The sequence below is a fragment of the Budorcas taxicolor genome, chromosome 14, assembly GCF_023091745.1.
Source record: "Budorcas taxicolor isolate Tak-1 chromosome 14, Takin1.1, whole genome shotgun sequence".
Lineage (NCBI taxonomy): Eukaryota > Metazoa > Chordata > Mammalia > Artiodactyla > Bovidae > Budorcas > Budorcas taxicolor.
Window position 1 is genome coordinate 2,529,520 of NC_068923.1, and position 17,506 is coordinate 2,547,025.

Here is a 17,506-nt window from a genome sequence, read left to right on the forward strand (position 1 = left end):
ACACTGAATTTACCCTTCTTATCAGTGAGTTAATCAAGTTTTGCTATGTCTTCTTTTGAATGATAAAATATAAGGGGAAACTTTACATCTAATTTGGACAAATATGTACCTTATATTTGTAGTATTTGATCAGAATAATTCCTTTTAAAGTCACTGGCCCACAAAACCATGTAAGGGCCTTTGTTTCCCAGAAACCAAAGAGCCACAGGAGGCAGATGGGCACACGCCCTGATCTGCAGACTTCTAAGGAGTGTCTCCATGAACAAATCCTCCTGATGGTCAAGGCTGAGCTTACCTACCCAGCTGCCAGGCTCTGGCCACCAGTCACTCTCCTGTCTTGTCTGGTCGTATGTTCTGTCTCATCCCTAGAGAGGGGGTAATGAAGTCATGTCAACCGTCCTCTGACTCTAGAAGGAAATGGATCATTGCCCCAGGAAGTGGGAACACAGGCAAACCTGGTTTTGAATCTGGCAAACATGGGTATGTACCAATACCTGAGAAAATAGCAGAGCCCAGGGCTTCTGGGGCCAAATTCCTGGCTGCAAATCTTTCCTGGGCTTTTCCTTTTATACCAGCTCTGTGGCCTGGCAAGTTATTTAACACTCTAGGACCTCACTTTTTCATTTATAACGTGGGGTTGATAATGCCTAACGACTTAAAGGGTTGTGAGGATTAAAACAGCTAATGCAGGCAGAGTGCTTAGGTAGGTATGGACATAGTAAGCGCTCCATAAAATATTTGCTCCTTTTGTAACATACAGAGAAAACAGTGAACACTATTCAGATAAAGCGTCTGTTTTTGTTCTGTGACATCTAATGTTATTTTTAATGGATTGTAGTATGTAAGTAGGATTTAGAATAATAAAATATAGATACTTAGGTTGAGTTTAGATTTCTAAAAGTAGCACCAGCAAATATCCTACTTTTAGGGCCTAAATTGAATATCTGAGGACTAAGACATTTATTCCAAAAAGGCTTCCTTTTTGCCATTTCTTAAAAGCAGAGGAATACAAGCTTCCTGGATTCTACTTTTGCCATGTAGATGAATTAGTCAGCCATCATTAGGTACCATATTTTCTAAGCCATTCTGGAGTGCATTTCAAGACAAGTGACAAGATGTAATTTCCTCCCCCATTATATTTGCTAATGGTGACATCTGTTTTCATCCTTTAATTAAAATACATTGTTAATATGCATTTAAGATTTAATGATCGTCTAAATAATATAACAGGTGTTGTAAATAACTTAAGTTCTTTTAATACCGTGAAAGGGAGATCATAAAGCGGATTGTTCACACGGTTTGGCAAATATAGAAGCTAAAATTCCAGAGAATACTGGAAGAATTTTTAATTTATCCAAATGTATATTGACTCTATATCTCTGCCACGTGACCCAGAACCCCTACCACTATTTAATCAACGCCAGACATCTTCTACCCTCACCAGCCACTGCCTAGGAATAATCAAGTCTATTTTTAAAACTTATCATCTTATGTTATATTTAGAGGCTAAAAATGTGTCATAATCAGCTTTCATTAATCACAGTGCACACAAAGCTAAGAACAGTCTATTTTACCCTTCATAATATTGCATTATCTATGAAAAACTTTGCATAACATCAAGGTACTTTAAATTTGAACTGCATTTAGTTCAATAGAATATGGACAGGAAATCTTGCAACCTTTGTCCCTGTAACCATCCATCAGAGTGTGAGTGAGCAAAAGTTGCTCAGTCATGTCTAACTCTTGTGACCCTAGCCCGCCAGGCTCCTTTGTCTATGGAATTTTCAGGCAATAATAGTGGAGTGTGTTGCCTTCTCTTCTCCAGTGGATCTTCCTAACCCAGGGATAAAACCTGGGTCTCTTGCATTGCAGGCCGATTCTTTACAGTCTGAGCCACCAAGCAAGCCCTATCCATCAGATTAAGCATCATCTAATTTCAGCTCAACTATCTGATCAGTACTGCAGAGAATGCTTTGCTCTACTTCACTGATGGGTAACACCTAATCTTATACCTTTTGGGGTGATTTCTCTTGAGTATTTAACTTCCTCTGATGAGCATCGAAAACTTAAAGCCTGGGTCCCTTGCTCTCTGATCCACTCAGTAACCTCTGCACAGAGTCCTGTAGAACTGGAGATCAGTAAATATTTAGAGTTTATCTAAACAGAGTTTAGATAAATATTTAGAGTTTATCTACCTGGAATCCATTCAGTGGAATGGTCCAGAAAGTCACCTTCTCATCACACAGAGGAATCCACTCCTTTCCTTCTCTTTAAATTGTATTGCTCGGAGCTCCTCTTGGGGGCAAAGCCAGGAATATAACAAAATACTGTAGCTCTGTAGATTGAAACTCATATTTTGCCATCATCTGGGATCTCTGAATGCTAAGTAATGTTTGTTTTTGTTGATTTCCTGCTTCTGAAAGGAGAGATGGGAAATCTGGGGAAGGCTTGACTGGGAGGGGTTTAAACTGAGTGAGGACCTGCAGGAGGTATGTGGACATGTCCCAAAGTGAGGGTGTCAAGGAGGGTCAGCAGGCAGAGGGTGTGAAGGGAGGGGGAGCCAGGGAGTGGGTGTGGCTGATGTGGCTGGAGAGGCTTGGGCAGCAGAGCAGTGTCGGGTGGGGGCAGGTTCTGTCCATCTCCTGGGTCACTGTTCAGTTCAGTTCAGCCACTCAGTCGTGTCTGACTCTCTGTGACCCCATGGACTACAGCATGCCAGGCCTCCCTGTCCATCACCAACTCCTGGAGTTTACCCAAACTCATGTCCATTTAGTCAGTGATGCCATCCAACCAGCTCATCCTCCATAGTCCCCTTCTCTTCCTGCCTTCAATCTTTCCTAGCATCAGGATCTGTTCCAATAAATCAGCTCTTCACATCAGGTGGCCAAAGTATTGGAGTTTCAGCTTCAACATCAGTCCTTCCAATGAATATTCAGGACTGATTTCCTTTAGGATGGACTGGTTGGATCTCCTTGCTATCCAAGGGACTCTCAAGAGTCTTCTCCAACACCACAGTTCAAAAGCATCGATTCTTCTGTGCTCAGCTTTCTTTATAGGCCAACTCTCACATCCGTACGTGACTACTGGAAAAAACCATAGCCTTGACTAGACAGACCTTTGTCGGCAAAGTAATGTCTCTGCTTTTTAATATGCTGTCTTGGTTGGTCATAACTTTTCCCTCAAGGAGCAAGCATCTTTTAATTTTGTGGCTGAAGTCACCATCTGCAGTGATTTTGGAGCCCCCCAAAATAAAGCTTGTCACTGTTTCCCCATCTATTTGCCATGAAGTGATGGGACCAGATATCATGATCTTTGTTTTCTGAATGTTGAGTTTTAAGTCACTGTCAACAGCTGGCATTTACTCTGGGTGATGGGAAGCCCCTGGAGGCACCATACAATTGGAATTAGGGTTTTACAATATCCAGGTGGTCCCTCTGCCCATAATGAGGCCTTATGAGGATCTGACATGGAGGTCTGGACACCAGCTCAGGGGAGCAGGTGATGCTGGGCTCAGAATCTGCTTCTCTCTTTCATCCCATTCCAGGGCATACACCCTGACAAAGCTATAATTCACAAAGATATATGCATCCCTATCTTCATGGAAGCCCTATTCACAATAGCTAAGATATGGAAACAACCTAAATTTTCACCAACAGATGAATGGATAAAAAAGATATAGTTCATATATTCAATGGAATACTACTCAGCCATCAATATACTGCACATTCTGCAACATGGATGGCCCTAGAGACGATTATATGAAGTGAAGTAAGTCAAATATATATTTTATATATATATATATATATATGCTGAGATTAATCTTTGCATGATGTATGATGTGATATCACTTATATGTAAAATCTTAAAAAATAATACAAATGTAGATTTTTATTTTCATGACCATAATATAGTTTCTTTTCCTTTCAAAGCTGGTTATCAGGTTTCAGTCTCTACTTCACGCTGTACAGCGTTCCTCACCAATAATGGCAATTATTGCCAAATCACAACTGAGGAGCATTATTCAGCTATCTGAGTCCGAGGGACACCCAGGGAAGTTGTCTGTGAAAGAACCCCTGCCTCACCAGAAGGGGATGCAGAAATACGATGATATATTGTCTCGTGGTTAAACACACCCAAACTGATTAGATGCCCTCTTGGCATCAGGGCTGCAGTATGGCCCAGCACACACCCCACTGTAAACGCTGGCAATTACTGAGGCATCAAGGCAGACCTGAGCCGATATACTGAGCCACTTTAAAATTACCAGAAGTTTCATTGATTTTGTATGTTTTTTAAAATATAAATTTATTTATTTTAATTGGAGGTTAATTAGGGAGAATGGCATTGAAACATGTATAATATCATATATTTTGTATGTTTTATGAATACTATGCAGGCAATGTGGCTACATGTAATCTCACGTCTGGAAATGTCATGTTAGAACCTGCCTGCCAATGTAGAAGATATGAGATGCAGATTTGATCCTTGGATTGGGAAGATCCCCTGGACAAGGGCATGGCAATCCACTTCAGTATTCTTGTCTGGAGAATCCCATGGACAGAGGAGCTGATGGACTATAGTCCATAGGGTCTCAGAGTCAGACACAATTTAGGTAACTTAGCACGCAGGCATGCAGAGTGTGTGTGTGTGTGTGTGTGTGTGTGTGTGTGTGTGTGTGTGGTCACCCTTATCTTATGATCTAGGATAGCACCAGCCTCGGGGATTTCATTTCAATGACTGCCCCTTGTATGATATGTATGCATATGACTTAGCGAACACCACCACCCAAAACCCGTGTGATGCTAAAAACACAGATAGAGGAGGGGATGGGAAATTGGCTCAGATGCCAAGGACACGCTTCTTCAAATAATCCCTTCTATCAGCTTCTGTTTTGTTTTGGTTTTTGCTTGTTTCTTTTGTTGGTTTGGGTTTTATTTTGTTTTGTTCTGTTTTCACTTTTGCTTCTCTGAAGTCTAGGAGAAAGCTTCTAACTAATGGAGGGTCTCAGTAGACAGGTGGTGAACTAAATAAACGCCTCCCAACCCCTGATTGGACACTAGTGAATGCCTCTGGTCCATCACAGAAGGGGAGTCAAGGTCTCGGGCCTCTGCACCATGGGCTCTGGGCAGGGATACTGCCACCAGAACCCGGTTTAGAGAACACATGTTCTTGTCAGTAGAAAAAAACATTTTTCTCAGTAACAGGGAAATCTGCAAGATGGACAATACATGAGAAATCAGGCAATGGGCCTGGGAAGAGAGAGAGAGAAAAACCCTCCTCAGTGTGACTACAGGCAAACAGGGAGGGCGTTTTTCAAATTAATTACTTGCATCTAAAGCCTGGTGAGTACAGTGTGTCTCCTGCCTAAAAATAATGTAAATAGGCTGGCTGGGAGCCCCACTCACTTGTCTCTGTGTGCACCTGCAGCTCACCTTTGCCTGGAATCTGTGTAAAATGATACTGCAAAGCCTGCCTCAGCCACACCATCCCAGATGTCTAAAGGGGTCAGATTGCAGGCCTGGTGTGTAAATACTCTTGGCTCTAACAATACATGATTTATATGTAGATTTAACAGATTGCTTTCAGAACCCAGAGGGTTCTGGCTTTTGTTTGAGTTTTGAATCACCCTCACAGTAAACACAAGAACAAGAGTTTGAGGAAGGAATCTTCTACATTCTAGAAAATTTGGCTAAGGCCAAGCCATCCTCTTCCCTTAAACTCCTGAGTGAATGAAGCTGGGAAACTGATTCATCCAAGGACCCTGGGCAGAACTGCCACGTCAGAGCCAGGGTTTGAACAGAGGCTCTGCCAGGGGCTTGTTGAGTGATGTCAACATGAGGCAGAATCTGTCTGTCAAGTGAGAATAGCCACTGTTACCCCTCGGGCCTGTAGAGGAATGGCCATGTGTGTATCCGGTGCTGACCTGACCCTCAGGGGGCCTGCAGCTCTGTCTACACTCCCCCCTTTCTCAGCAGGATTCCTGCTCCTGACTCTGTGCTACTGCAGGGGAGGGCAGCAGTAGGGATGGAAGGGCCAGTAGAGAAAGAAGACGTGGGTTTCAGGCCTGGTTTTGCCTCCGCATCCAGAGGAATTTCAGATATAGCCCTTGGCACCTCTGACCCAGGCTTCTTTACCTCCATAGAAGGGATAAACTCGGACCACTTGGAGTTACCCTTCATTATTCTGTAGATTCAGCAAATAATGCATATCTCCTATACGCTGGATGCTGTAAGAGATACTGGCGAACTCAACACAAATATAACTGCCTCTCTATTCAGGGGAAACCTGCATTTAACTAAGGGAGGCAGGTGTGAAGACACGGTAAGAAAAGGACCTAGGGTAGGGTTCTGTTAAGCAGCAGTGTGGGCTCTGATGATGAATACAAGAGGGTAAAGAACACAGTCTCAGGTGGGGCAGGGCATGGTCCCACAGATGGGGTGGTCAGGGTCCCAGAGAAGGGGTGGCAGGCTCTGGGAGGAGGGGCGGAGTCTGGCAGGGACTGGAGACAAGGTCACAATCGGAAGAGGCCAGAGCACTTCTGGAGTCATCGAGAGCTTCCTGTTTGCTCCTGAACGGGGTCAAAAGCCACTGAAGGGCTGAGTGACAAGTTAATATCACGAAGCTGAGGACTGCAAGGGTTCCTCAGTTTATTGTATGGAGAACATGCCTGCCGCAGGGCATTCAGCAGAGGCCAGTTGCTTGGTCTTTTGATGGGGTGCTTGTTGGGAGGGTGCATCTTAGCAAGTTCCAGGGGCTTGCTCCATCTTTAAGGTTTTACTTGCCCGGTGTGTGCATGCATGTGTGTTAAGCCACTTCAGTCATGTCTGACTCCTAGGGACTCCATGGACTGTACCCCGCCAGGTTCCTCTGTCCATGGAATTCTACAGGAAAGAATACTGAAGAGGGTTCCCATGCCCTCCTCCAGGGGAACTTCGTGACCCAGGGATCAAATCCTCACCTGCTGCAGCTCCTGCATTGCAGGCGGATTCTTTACCCCTGAGCCACCAGGGATACCCACTTGCTCTGTAACAAAAAGCAAATTTCTTAACCTCCTCCACGTTCAGTGCTAGGGACATGATGTGTGTGTCCTCCCCCTGCAATGCATAAGGTGAAGCCTTATCTCCTACGAGACGGTGTTTGGAGTGGGGCCTTTGGGAGCTGGTGAGGTGAGGGTGAAGTCGTGAGGTTGGGGCTTTTGATGAGATTAGTGTCCCCACAAGAAGGAGAGGAGGCTAGGGCTGGGGACCTTCGACCACATGAAGACACAGTGATAAGGCAGCTGTCTGCAGCCCAGAGAAAGACCCTTAGGGGAACCAGTTCCACCAGCACCATTATCTCAGACACCCAGCCTCCAGAACTGGGAGGCCTGATCTCTTGTCACGTAACCCAGTCTACAGCATTTTGCTATGCAGCCTGGGCTGACCAAGACAGTGAATGCCCTCACATCTCAGTGGGACGACAGCCTGGTCCACTCCAAAGGGGGGAAGCTGAGCAAAGTCAAGGTCTGGCCCATGTTAGCTTGCTTAGTCCACAACACCAACTATTAATGCAACTTAAAACTTCCTCAAGTCATTATCATTAATATAAGGATCAATTCCTAGGAACAAATGCTGTGAAAATTCTTAGTTTGCTGGAGAATATTTAACATGACAAGAAATGTAGGTCACATATAATCACACCTGAAAAAACAGGTCACACATTCACAAGAAATTCATTGCAAAAATTTATCTGCAGTTACAACTTTGAGCATAAGCAAAATTAACTTTAACTTTTCCAATCATTGTTTTTTTTCCTCATTAAAAAAAGCTTTAATTTTTTTCTTATTCATGTGGATATTTTAAAAGACTAGTGTAAAAATAGCCCTTAACCTATAATCCTGAAAAAAATTCTTATTAATTAAAAAAAAAAAAAACTTTTTCAGTGTTATTGTACAGGTATAGATTTAAAATTTCTTCAAACCTGTGCTATTTAGACACCCGAGGAGAGAATTTCTAGAGCGTTTATAGATCTAGAGCTTGTGAACATGCTTTTTTGTTTTATTCTTCAATTATTAGTTAAGCAGAATAAGAACTTTTAACCTCATTAAACAAGAGGAGCTAGGATGAAATTCCTTAACCATTACAGTCCATATGGGCCTGAAAAAGGAAATTCATCTTCACCAGAACATGGCATAAGGAAGCATCCCATGTTCCAAAGGAGAGTCTGAATTTGCTCTCAGAATTATTTCTGAGCCGGTGGACTTCACTGTTTGAAAGGATCCCCTCTCCTATACATACAGACTCTTCCTTTTTAAGAACACAGAGAGGGGTTGATTCCAACTGCACAGATCCAGGAAGCATCAAACCTGGTGTCTGCAGTATCAGTGACTGGTAGCTGCTTATGTTACTTAGGTCCAGAAGTCAGCTTATTCTCTTGAGAAGTGCTGGCTGGTGACATCCAGTAGCTGTGGAAACCGCAGAAACTATATACATACTATCATTACCCCAACTCACTCATCTTGGAAATGTTGGCCTGCTAGCAGACACCACATTTCACTCCGACAATGATTTTTAACAATCATTTTGGCTTTGTTTTTGCCTCATGTTCAAACAAAAGATATATTAATGAAATAAAAGTAACTATGAATACCAGCTATGTAATGCATTGGCGTTAGTGGTAAAGAACCCACCTGCCAATGCGAAGACATAAGGGATGCAGATTTGATCCCCGGGTTAAGAAGATACTTTGGAGGAGGGCATGGCAACCCACTCCAATATCCTTGCCTGGGGAATTGCATGGACAGAGAAACCTGGTGGGTCACAGTCCACAGGGTCGCAAAGACTCAGACATGACTAAGGTGACTTAGCACGACACACCAGCTATATTATGCAATCCATTTATGTGAATGAATGTGGCTTTGTAGGAGATTGTCCCCCCCTGAATCATTTTAGCAAACCTGGCTGAGGTCTTGCCTCTCTCTTTCAAGGCAATCTAAGGGCATGGGAGAGTGGGTCAGAGGAAGCACCCGCTCTTTCACAGCCAAGTAAAAGATTTGGCGTTCTGAACCATTTCGGGGTTATAGACTTCGTTGTCAATCTACAGATCCTTCCTCACACTGATGCTTCGAAGCATAGATCATAAAATAGGTAGACTGATCAAGGAAACCAATTATGTTGAAAAAGTTATCCAGGTATTAAAAGAACACATTTAAAATGTAGTAATATGTATGATCATTTTAATGTCTTGGACACATGAAAGGAGAACACTTTTTAAAAATACACAATAAAATATAATATGCTGATGCTTATTTTATGCCTCAAAGCCACTGCCTAGAAGGCGACATTCACAGACTCAAGAGTTAACAGATGAGGAGGCCAGGAGCCAGGGGAAAAGTGATTTACAGAGAGAAAGGCAGAACCTCCCCAGTCCAACAGCGGGTAGACCTTTGGCTCTGCAGGGAAACCAGGGAAGCTATTCCCTTTGGAAAGCCATTTGACCTGGACCTCAGAGTTAACTCAATTCCTTTTGTGAAATCTAATATGGCCTTTTCAACAATGAGAAGAAATCTGATGCTCAACATTAAATTCCATGTGAAAAAAATGAAATAAGTGTACTATTTGGTTCTAGATATCAAAATCCATCATTTGGTATGAGAAGTATTTTTATCTCTACTGAATTTTTGGCTTGTCTTCTGAATTCATCTCAGTGGAAAATTCAAGTTGCATTCAGTGTTTTTCTCTTTTTCTCTCAATGCATCTCAGTTTTAACCTTCAAATATTTGTTCTGATTTCATTGAGATAAGTGTTTAGCTCTGACAAGCATACGATTTGCATTTTATTTGTATGAAGAGCCAGTACTGCTTCCACCCAACAAGAGACGTGTACAGTGACAAGAGCTGAGACACAAAGGATGAAACTTCCAGTTTAAATCTTGCAGGTGCTAAAAAACAAAACCAAAATCACAATGGAATGGACGACAAAAATGCAAATGCTCCTCAAGGAAGGAGCAGAGATTTTAAGAGACACTCTAAGCATTTTACAGATGGAGCTCTAAATAGTCTTCTGAAAGCCCCCAGAAGATGTTTCTCACATTGATTTTGTCCTCTCGGTGTTTGCCAAACAATAAATAGTGTCTTATGTTACTTGAGGGACCAGGGAAAAGCAAAAATTAAGTTTAGATTACACCGCGGTCACGAGGGTTCTTCCTGCTTTGTCCACAGACCCATCTCCAAGAGCCAGTACAATGCTGGGGTTCAATATGGGTTTGTTCAATGCATGTTGGCGAGTTTTTTAAGCTGGAGGAAGCTTGTTCAAGAAATTTCCAGTAACTCATCTAGTGGCTGAATCACCTAGGAATGAAACTATTGTAGAGAGTCATCAGCATTGGTTTTCCTCCTCCTGGGCTAGAAGTTTCCAGAGGACAAGAATCTTTACTGTACTCATCTTGGTAACCTCTGGTATTGCATTGTGGTTTCCTGTAATGGGTGCCCCTTCAGTGTGAAACAAATCGTTGCTCCAAGAAGACTTTTTTCTCCCCCACCATCCACATCTCCTACCCTACCCCTCCTTGACTGATATTTGCTCATACCGCTCTTATCACCTAGAGCCTCTGTGTTCTTATTACCACCCACCCAAGTTAAAACCAATCCTCAAAGCTCATTCCGAGCTCATCCCCTTCCTGAAATGTCCACTGACCCCATGCTCTTTGAATGATCATGGAATTTCAGTCTACACATCACTTATCCTGATGTTTAATGCATTTATCTCTTATTTGCAAAGGTCTTTCTTTTGTCCCCCTTTGAATCCACATCATGGATTCCCTGCATCTCATTCTCAATTATAAACTTTGCAAACAGTCAGTGCACAGGGAATATCAAAATGCATTCATGGCAATTACTCTCTGGGACACTCACTTTCAAGACAGATCTTACATGTCATTTAATCTAGATTTCCTTCTGATCTTCTGATCCCATTAACAACGTCGTGACTCAGAGTTCTCTGTCCACACCTTCCAGAGAGGAAAAGGAATTACCTTCTGAGGCATAAAAATCCCATATTTGAACAATAATTCAAATGAGTATTTATTTATACTGAGCCTCCTCTCTGCTCCTCCATCACTGACTTTATACCCTTGGCTCACATAGAATAAACCTAATCCTTTTCCCACAAGACATTCATCTGACTATTTGAAGAGTGTTATCTATCATGTCCCCCCAGAGTCTCCTTTGACAGACTTCATTATAGAGGTACACATGTAGAAATCAGTTACTTCAATGCTTTTCCCCCAGTTGACTAAAGGCTCTTTATGACTTATACCATTGTACCATTCATAATCAGAGATCAATAGTTGCTCATGAATAAAACTGTATTTAAAATTATTTATATGCTTTTCCATTTTACTTCTGTTAAGTGGTAGATTTCAACATATCTTATAAAACAGCTGTGTTAATGAATCTTTCCACACTATGTTATTCACCATTATATCCTTAGCACCTAGAGGTGGCTCAGACAGTAAAGCGTCTGCCTGCAATGCGGGAGACCCAGCTTCGATCCCTGGGTCGGAAAGAGCCTCTGGAGAAAGAAATGGCAACCCACTCCCGTATTCTTGCCTGGAAAATCTCATGGATGGAGCCTGGTAGGCTATACCCCATGGGGCCGCAAAGAGTCGGACACTACTGAGCGACTTCACTTCACTTCACCTAGAACCTTGCCTGACACATAGTGGGTATTCAAGTATGTGAACTGAATAAGTGAAAATAAAGATGCCAAGGGAGAAAATGGAAAGTTATGATAAACAGAAGGAACGTGTCAAATTAAAACTTGTACTGAAACTAGAAAATAGAATCAAGGTGCAGTATACATTTTCCAAAGCGGCGACAATCCATGCAGTTACTCTCAGCTCCACATCTGGGTACTCCCCGACTCCCACATGATGCCCCAACACACACAAATGAAACCCAATCAAACCAACCAGGGGTCAAAAAACAAAAGCAAGACCACTTGGATGGCTGCACTCCTAGTCTAAGAGAAACTACTCAATCCTTTGCCTCAGTTTGGTGGTGAAAAACGGAAAGCATGTCACTGGCCTTCTGCTCAGAGACACTGTGAGAAGAAGGAGAAAGCTATTTCTCTTTGGAGCATCAGGAAGAATGAAGGTTTAGGGCAGCAAACACAGGGTGCAGTCAGGAGGCAGGGGCTTGGGAGATGAGGACTGCTTTGCATATGCAAAAGAAACAGAAACAGTTGCCTCCTTTCGAAAAAACGCCAAACTAGTCTAGTGTTCATTTCACCTTTGCCACAATACTAATGTGCAGAAAGCCCGCTCCAGTTTTCTTGCCCTTGAAATCACATGGACAGAGGAGCCTGGTGGGCTACAGTCCATGGTGTTGCAAAGACTCACACACGACTGAGCACACACACACACAACATGCAGAAATTGTTTCCTCAATTCTAATCTGATTTTTTTTTTTTCAGAAGCACTTTTTAGTTTGTCCTCCGAGCTCAACAAATCACCAGAGACCTCCATCAGAGAACAGGGCCAGTGAGCTCTGGGTTGGGGGTCGCCTCCCCTATCTACACTGTCTTCAGGCAGAGGAAGCGGCTGCTGGCTCATATATCCCCCCCAACGGCAGCCCTAAGTGCAGCATTTCCGGGCGCCCTGCGTCTCCCACTGGTCAGATCAGCAGCAGGGAGAGCTAGGTGTAGCCTCCTGTTTCTCCCTCAGCTTGGCACAGTCTGAATCCCGGGTTTCACAGCCACAGGCCAGTTTCATCTTGAGCATCGCAACCCCTGTTAACCTCCGTGATGGGTAAACCGCTGCATCTCCCCAGACGCATCTCCATCGTGTCGCCTGGACCACACTCTGTCTTCAGCTCTTGCCTTTGCTCTTTCTCTGCTTGCTTCTGTTCTGTTCCCCTCCATACAGCCCTCAACGCCTGGAACTTTGCAAGATCGTCACTGGTTTGCCTCTGCTGCTTCCTCGTTGATGAGGCTGTGGCCCAGCCATTACCTCTCTTCCATGTTTCCATCCCTTCCCACTGTCCGCTCTGCCAGCTCCTCTGCCATTTGCATTCTCTCCCACACCCGTCTCCTGCCTCTGAGGACAGTTTAGCAGGCCCACAACCAGTGCCTGACAGTACAGGAATGGTTTGATCTAGTGTGAAGCATGGTGGATTTTTGCGAGAAAAAACTGTTCCTAATTGGCTCATGCAACAACTACCTTTAGTGTATAGAATGAAAATTAGTTTTAAAAAAAAATTTAAAGCCTACACACAATGGTCAAAAGATAAAGAGCTGATGCTGGTTTCTTGGCAGTCATCTGGGAGGCAGACACAGCATCATACAATAACGTTGGATGTTAGAACATGTCTAATTCTAGAAAGTTTAGTTGTTGTTATTGTTCAGTCACTAAGTTGTATCTGATTCTCTGCGACCCCATGGACTGCAGCACACCAGGCCTTCCTGTCCTTCACCGACTCCTGGAGCTTGCTCAAACTCATGTCCATTGACTCAGTGATGCCATCCAACAATCTCATCCTCTTTTGACCCATCTCTGCCTGCAATCTTTCCCAGCATCAGGGTCTTTCCCAATGAATCAGTTCTTCACATCAGGTGGTAAAAGTATTGGAGTTTCAGCTTCCACATCAGTCCTTCTGATGAATATTCATGTTGGTTTCCTTTAGGATTGACTGGTTTGATCTCCTTGCAGTCCAAGGGACTCTTAAGAGTCTTCTCCAGCACCACTAGTTTGAAAGCATCAATTCTTTGGCACTCAACCTTCTTTATGGTCCAACTCTCATATCTGTACCTGACTACTGGAAAGACCATAGCTTTGACTATTCATTTGGTACCATGGATCAAACATGTTCCTGGCCTTCTGGAATGGGTTATCGTCTCCCGGGCATGAGCAGTCTGCAGTAAACAAAGAGGAGGCACTGGCCCAACAGTGACATTAACCAAGTCACCTTTGTTATCAACAGAGTGGTAGCCCTTCATTTAAACCACCTTTTACTACATGATCCCTGGACACAGAGTTATGAGTTTGGACCAACTCTGAACATCTAATGATTGTGTCATTCTGGGCCAGTTAAGCACATAACCCTCAGTTACTCCATCCATGAAATAAAAACAGTGACCTAACAGATTCCATGAGGAAAATATAAGTAAATTCATTTAAAAGTGCATAATACACTTCAATGGCAAATAGAACATGTTCTGACTTTGTGATGTGTCTTAGCAGAAAGAGAGTTAAGAACTAACATTCAGGAGGATTCAGTATGCTTCAGACTATGTATGCTTTCTATGAATTATTTTTTGACAGATCTGTATATATAACCTACCATATACCTACCATATACCTACCATATACCAGGTCTGCTGTGGACACTGGAACTACCGCATTGAATAAGGCAAGTTGCTGCACTCAAGGGGCTTACATCCTGAGTGAGGAGAACACATAAATGGAGAAAAATATCCGGCAGAATGGAGAAAAATGTAACAAGTGACGTGATTGTTGAGGAAGAGGTTAGGGAGTGACCAGGAATATAGGAGGGATATTTTAGATAAACTATGCTAAAACTGCTTGACCCAGCCTCTTCATGAAAAAATGGATTTGAACAGAGATTAAATAAAGTGAGGAAGCAAATGATGCAAATATCTGTGGGAGAATATTCTAGATGGAGGGAACGCCAAGTTCAAAGGCACCAGGGCAGGAATGAGCTTGATGTACCTAAGAATCAGCAAGAAGGCCAGTGGGGCAGTGCTAGCAGGAGCAAGGCGGGTGGAGATGGATGTGTTTCCACAACCCCTGGGGTCCCACCATCCCTGAGAAATTGCATAGATTTTATTTCAGGTGGGATGGAAACAGACCAGAATATTTTAAGCAGAGAGGAGACATGTTCTATTTAAGAGATGTACAGAATCTCTCTGGCTGCTTTTGGGGACAGGATGATGACTTGTGATTAGCCAAAGGATATGAGCAAGGCCGTTACTGAAAATGGCCAGATTTGGGCTGATTTTGAAGATAGAGCTCTTCAAGGAATGATTGGAAAAGACAATTCAAGGGTGAGTCCTAAATGACCTGAGGAATTGGGTCAATTACAGAGACTGGAAAGTCAGGGTAGGAGCTTATTTGAGGAAGAGACTTTCCTACCTGAGTCATGTTAAGCTTGGCATGTTTACTAGGTATCTGAGCAAAGATGCTGCATAAGTAATTACATATTGCTCAGGAAAATGTTTAAGCTAGAGATACAAATATACAGTCTTGTTTAATGCTCACATGGTTCTAAGACATGAGAACTATTATTACCTCATTTTTATAGAAGAGAAAACACACTTGGATAAACAACCCAATTTGCTTCTGAGCACAGAGAAAGATTACAATTTAAAACAAAAGAGAAGAAGGATCTAAACAGTTTACAAGTAGCTGGGCTCACATCTGGGTTGGTTGAGGGGATAAATCTAAGTACAGTTAATAGAAAAAAAAATCTGGCAAGATAGATAAACAATACAAACTTGGTTACTGGCTGAGATTCAAGTTCAGCATTAATTATAATACTGAATGACCTCAAAAAGAAGGCTCCAGGTGTATAGTCAGTGAAATGCAAGGACATATTCCATTAAGTCACAGATACAGAATAGGCCCAGTCCGCCAAGGATGTACCTGGAAAGCAATGAACAAAACTAGAAAAGCCAAATATTTTTCTCTTGGCTCATTGTAGATTTAAAAAGAGAACATTGAAATCTATAAATATGTAAGAAGATAATGATGAATCATTTATTACACTTGCATGTCTCTAAACTGCACTAAATATCTCAAGAAAGGAGTTGTCCAAGCCCTCAGCGTGATTGGAATTCCTCCATGGTCTTTATGTGCCTTTAAAGAAGCACCTCTGAGAATGAGTTGAATCAAACAGAAAATTCGCTTCTTCCTATGCATAAAGCTGATGAATTCCTGGCACAATATATATCCAGCTGCATTGCTGGGATCCAGCATTCCTTTTCCTTAGCTTCTAATTCTGTTGCTTCTCTCTGGACATTGTTTCAGATTCACTTTCAGTGAGTGATTATTTAGCAACTACACTAACTATAGCATGTTTGGTTAAGAGCATGGTTTCCAGACAGCCTGGATTCGAATCTTGGTTCAACCACTAACCAAGCATGTGCTCAAGGGCAAGTCCTATTACCTTTCTGTGCCTCACAGACACTCGCACCAGTCTAATAGAGATAATAATTGAGCCCCATCAGAGGGTTGTTCTGAAGATTAAATGAGATACCATAGGCATCTGGCATAGAGTAAGGAATCAATCCAGGTTTGCCATTACTGCTGTTGTTTTAATTGGTACTACTATTATTTTTACAGGTCCCTTGAATTTCATGTGTCCCTTATCTACTTTTCTCTCCAGGAGAGGAAGAAACCATTAACAAAAGATAAATTCTTCAAAACAGAAAAATTACCAACAGCAGTCACTCTTTCAAGCTTTAACATTTAAAAGAGTTTATTTTGTAGAAATCTTTTGCAATTTCCATTAGCAAAATTCGGTACTTATGCTTTCAGATATGCCTATTAGAGAGCTCAAGCCAGTATTATGGTCCAATATAACATCATACCTTTGGCCAGTTTTCAGTAATCCTTGGTATAGAGAAGAGGTGAGCCTTGGCAAGAGTGTGGTACCCATTAGGTGCCACAGTCAGGCTTGGATTTGGGGTAAGATCTGTTCAGCCTCAAAGGGTTCTCTTTCTCCTTCATTTTAATTCACAGAAGAGTTTCCTGGACCTTTTCACTAAATTGTATCTCTAATCACAGCAGATGAATAACTGATTGTTATTGTTCTATCACTAAGTCATGTCAGACTCTTTGCAACTGCATGGACTCTAGCACATCAGGCTTGAATAATCGATTACAGTAGCATCATTCATTTGAACAATACAGACACTTTAACCAGACTTCAAATCAATACCTTCACACCATCCATCATACACTGAGCATCAATAACACTGATAATGCTTGTAAAGAGGTGACTTTGCTATAGGATGATACACACGAAGCCCATGTTACAGCAAACACACATATCCAAAGGCAGACAACCTATACAAACAGCACCATAATGCAGGTGGTGATCGTCCAAACCCTATTCCCAACTCAAATCCATCATTTTAGCTTTCTTCCAAATAGAACCTCACACCTGTATTTATATAAGTGATTCCTAGGTGGTCTTTCAGAGTCCAGCCCATGCCAAATAGCTTAAATCCACTCACAGCTGCTGAAAATAAAGTTTTTAAAGCATCACCATGGTGGTGCTAGTGATAAAGAACCCGCCTGCCAATGCAGGAGGCGTAAGAGACCTGGGTTCGATCCCTGGGTCGGGAAGATCCCCTGAAGGAAGAAATGGCAACCCACTCTATTCTTGCCTGGAGACTCCCATGGACAGAGCCTGGCGGGCTACAGTCCATAGCGTCACAAAGAGTTGGACACGACTGCAGTGACTTAGCACACACACAAGTGTCATTTTAAAGGATATAAGAAAACT

At 42.6% G+C, this 17,506-nt stretch overlaps 1 protein-coding gene across 1 annotated transcript in view; it reads right to left on the reverse strand.

The window, feature by feature from the left end:
• Positions 1-17,506, reverse strand: part of RIMS1 (regulating synaptic membrane exocytosis 1) — a 594,395-nt gene that overhangs the window by 368,550 nt on the left and 208,339 nt on the right. The window lies entirely within an intron of this gene.